Source organism: Malurus melanocephalus, unplaced genomic scaffold, assembly GCF_030028575.1.
Source record: "Malurus melanocephalus ecotype Western Australia unplaced genomic scaffold, MMel_1.1 scaffold_202, whole genome shotgun sequence".
Classification (NCBI taxonomy): domain Eukaryota; kingdom Metazoa; phylum Chordata; class Aves; order Passeriformes; family Maluridae; genus Malurus; species Malurus melanocephalus.
Window position 1 is genome coordinate 1,045,033 of NW_026623434.1, and position 5,132 is coordinate 1,050,164.

Sequence of the window (5,132 nt, forward strand, 5' to 3'; positions counted from 1 at the left end):
AAAAACCCCAGACATAGCCTAAATTTATACAATCTCAAAATACTAGGAAAAAAATGGATTGAAGATAGAAATATTTTAATGGCAATGGTGGTAAATGATGAGAATAATTTTCAGAGAAATTTCCCCGGACAGCTTCAGTCAAGATTATAAGTCCCACAAAAACATTTGGAAGTGTCTGGGAGACCTTGCAGGAGTCTCAGGGTACTTATACGGACCTACAGRAAAGATGGGGAGGGGCTTGGGTGATARAATAGTGGTACAATGAGGGGTAATGTCCCTAAACTGAAAGAGAGAAGATTTGGATTAGACATTAGGARGAAATACTTCCCTKTTGGGGTGCTGAAGCACTGAACAGGTTKCCCAGAGTAAYTTTGGATGTCCCATTCCTGGAARTGYTCAAGGTCAGGTTGCATGGGGCTTTGTCTTGTGGAAGGTGTCCATGCCCATGGTAGGGCAGCTGGAAACAGATGGTCTTTAAGGTCCATTCTGATCCAAACCATTCTGTGATTCKTTGACCTCGTCTCAGTGAGTGTTTCCAAGCATGGAATCTGTGTGTAGGGAGCCTGAGCTCATATTGTTAATGGCGTAAGGTCTACCCTACTCTCATCTTCTTGATTTTAGTTGCCATCTAAAAAAGACACATAATCCTATAGATGTCCTTGCATTTCCTTTTTTTAAGATATACACACGGAAAGAGATGGTAAAAAATGTGGGTGTAAAGCTTGTATTTATTTTGAGGCCCTGAAAATCACTGCATGACAGAACCAAGTGCTAATACAGTGTTGTGTTCTCATTTGCAGCAGACTAGAAACAATAAGAATGTGTTCCTATGCACTGAACCCTGGACTAATACCCCTTTTGGGCTTTTCAGCTCAAACTTGGTACTTCAGTCCAAGTGACCTTATCTCCAGCATTTGGTTCAGAGGAAGATCACATGTTAGGTAAAGTAGACTAGGAACGAGATGTACAGACCGAAAAAAAAGATTAAAAAAAAATAAAAATAACAAAAAGAAACATCTGGGAAGAAAAATAATAAACAAACTGAGGGAGAGCATATTTCCTCTCTGAATTAAGCCATGTATGATCTATTTCTGGCTTCTTAGCTATATACAAGGTTAGCAGCAGGAGATTTATCACTCTGTCACTATAGCACTTTCTCTGTATGACTGGCTGACTTTTTTTTTTGGTAAGYGAACGTAGTGCTTGTGAAATGTGCCAGACTGACACTCTGGGAACTAAATTCCTCTGTTTATTCACGGATCATGCACAGGATGCAGTAAGCCTTCTAGACAGCCAACATTTTGATGTTGCCATAGCATTCCCATGRAACATCATTGCTGCTAAAAGTGTGTCCAGGATTACTCAAACTGGAGGGGGTGAGATTACCATCAGTTTTAACTCTCTTGAAGCTCCACAGTATTTGCACAACCAGTTTCAAGTGGCATGGGGATTAGCAAATTAGAAAATGGTAAAGAGAGCGAGTCACACTTTCAGAGCCATCTGAACCAATTTATTAACAGTATCAGTCCAATGAAATCTGTTTTAAATAACACTGAAAACGTGGTTTGTAGGAATCAAGAATACAGATGTGCCTGAGAAAGGRAAAAATTAGGTGTCCTAAAGCCAGGGTTATCTAGAGCACTGCAGTTCCACGTAGATACAGTTGAGTAAGTTGCAAAACTGTTATCTCAGGAGCTAAAAGCAGAAAACTGTGTCAGCTTTGCAGTGTCACTTAAGCACGTGAGCCTATCTGGAGCAAGACCCAGTATTGTTATAAAGTGCTCCAAGTGTGAATGAGAACAATCATTTGTCATACTGCTGCAAAAATCCAAAATAATTCTTAACATATCTATCTAGGGAAAATATCTGTGAAACATGTAAAAAGATGACAGTGGTTTTCCTTCCKCACAGATAAATGGTTAGGGCTGATTTAATTTCACATTTTAAGGTCATGGGATTTGCAGAGATCTGAGAGAGGCTGTATTTCACTTCACTGAAGTACTTGGCTGAGGTAGTTTGTAGTAGGGATATAGGTATAGAAAAAAATACCTGGAAGCTCTTTAACCTTGCAAAGAAAGGTTAAATGATGAAGGTAAACAAAGGAACCTTCCAACATGAAAACAGATCCTCTTTGAGAGTAATCTCCTATTGGTACATGTAGATCTGATATCTGAACATAATTAAAAGATGCCTCTGAAATGACACCCAGCAAAGAGGCCWGGTAGGCTGCTAAGAAAAGTAGGTCAGTGGCAGTGAAGTCATGCTTAGATTCTCCCTCACGTCCACAAGGACAGCACTTATTTTGATTAGTATGAGAGTGACCCATTGCTCAAAACTTCTAAAATGGAAATTTCCCTGCCAGTACTCCACCCAGGCTAATGTTTAGTTCAGAAATCAAAGTGCCTCTACCCTGTCACAGAGAGGCACACAAAATCTATGGTCCAGTTCAAGTCTGAGATCAACAGAAGCATCCACTAAGTGATCTGAGCTACTGCCTTTGAGAGCAGAGTGAAAACCTGTCAAACCTATTTTTTTTGAAAAGGATTACAAATTATAAAGTAAAAAAAAACAACAAAAAAACAACAAAAAAACAACAAAAAAAACCCCAAAAAAACCCCTCAAAAAACAAACAACCAAATAAAAAAACCCTCTAAAAAAGGACCAAAAAAAGATAAATCCTGTTATGAAGGATAGTTAAAATAAATATAGACATTATGGGAATAAATGCAGTTATCTAGGAATTTGATAAGGCAATGTTATTTCAACAATGGASTTGTACRGGAAATAAACAACGTGCTGACAAARGACTTCTAAGGTTCTTAGAAAAAAAATGATAATTTCCTCAATAATTAACTACTTTATTTGCAGACCGGGGTGAAATTAGTTGTATACTGAAAAAGTAAGTGCTGTAATTTGTGTGTGACTACATTGTTATTTTCACATAATGAAGTAGCTACATTYTTGCTTCCAGTTCAAAACTGATTTTAGTCTGTAGATGCGGAGCCGCTGGCTTCACTTCCACAGTGATATTTTATAAATATTTGGACTTCATAGTTCACTTTTTCAACAACTGTCAATTACTTTAGTACAGTGACAACTGGTATTATAGAACAAAGGACTTCGTTATTTAATATCAGGCTTGCTATTGCCTCTGCCAAATGCACAGTAGTGTTAACTCTAAATATAACAATACATGGTGAATATTTAAATGCTCATCCTAAATAAGTTTTCTACACATAGGGTCTTCTTCAGTTCCAGTATTAGGCTGACCTTTCTCATTCTATGACACGGTTTCTGCTTCGGCTGCCTTCATGGAAAGACGAAAATCATATTCCAGTGAAGTTACCATGAAATCTCTCACAGATCAGATAAAACTTCCACGGCTTTAAGAGGGTGAAGGCTTTGGGTTCTGACCATCTGAAATAACTGAAGAAGTCAGTGCAAAAGGCATCAGTACRACATCAGGCCAGGCAAGACGGGTAAGCCACAAGCAATTCTTTGAAGGTAATTTTATTCCTTTTAGAAACAATCTACTACAAAATCTACAAAATCTACTGTGTTTTGGCAATCCACTATGGCAACACTGGAGGAAGGTAATAGGAAGAAAACAGATCAGTGGCCAAGATCAGTATTTCCAAATACAAATAGTTATTGGCTTCCATAGTGTACCCATCAGCCCTTGTTGGCTTCTSTCCCTCGCAAAATGGACTTTAGCCAAGAATTCGGGTCACACAGGCAATCAAGAAGAGTMAAAATGTAACAGTGACTGTAATTTGTTTAGACAAACTCTCTAGTCTGAAACCAATCACTTTAAAKTACAAGATTTCCTAAGCTCAGAAAAGAAAAAGGAAAGAAAAAAATAGTCAAAAACCAGGCTATGACACTTTTTGAGTGATTTTAAACCTGGGCWCCTCTTCACAGACAGAATATAAGATGGTAAGAAGCCTTATGTCCTTTCCAGAGAATACAGATCAACAAACATTTTCTTCCCCTCTATCTTGGGGAACTCTCAAAATTAGCTCAAGTAACATYGCTGTTTGCAAACAAAATGATCAATTTAGTATATAACTTATCTTCCCCTTTTTGAAAATAGAAACAAAATTTATTTAAATGACCCCACTTTTATGGAACTGATTGTTTAGTCTATATTGATCTGCATATATTCAAGATGTGTGCTGTATCTCAGGCTTTTTCTTCAATACTGAAGGGAAAGAAGAAAAATCCTTTTAAGGTGTGCAAGATAGTTAAGGGCCAAATCCTGCAGTTTTTCTCATGGAAAACGTTAATTGAAGACAATGCCAGCTCTTTACAAGGAAAGTAAGATCCTGCTCAAGAAAGTTAAAGTAAAATATTTGCACAGAACTTTTCTCTTAACTACACTGCACAGCACTGCTGAAGTTAATGAGACATCCCAGAATCACTGTACAAAGACACATAATTTAATAGCAGAAGAAGCTATAAAAACCTTGTATCATTTAAATTTGATAAYGTCTCAGAACATTATCTCTGGAGTGAGAGTCTCTTCATGCTTCTACTGATATATTAAAGCCCCTCACTTTACCTCTAAAAAAAGTGCAACCTGAAAATTCCACTGATGATATGGTATTTTGAGAAGAGAGAGTAGCATTCATCTCACTTAAAATCCTCTAAAAACAGGATGGATGGTCTAAGTCTKTGTGTTAGGCTCCATCTGAGCTCAGTGAGTATAATACTGTTTTGGGACAATTCCTCTGACCACTATTTTAGTGGGGAATGAGTCACAATGCCGTCTCTGGCTGTCCAGAGAGGGAAAACAGACTAAAAGTAGCCTAAGGTAAATGTCCAGCACAAGTACATTGTGGAATCACAGAATCAATGAGGTTGGAAAAGGCCTTTGAGATCATCAAATCCAGCCTATGACTTAACAAGACTTTGCCAACCAGACCATGGCACTGAGTGCCACTTCCAGCCTTTCCTTAACTTCCAGGGATGGTGATGCCACCAGCTCCCTGGGCAGCCCATTCCAATGTCCAATCAACCTTTCTGTGAGGACTTACACGAGCTTTTGTTTTCTCAGCCAGCTCTACATGCACTTAAACTGCCTGAGAACAAAGTTTTTCTTTTCTGGGTGGTTTTTGTTGTTGGTGTTGTTG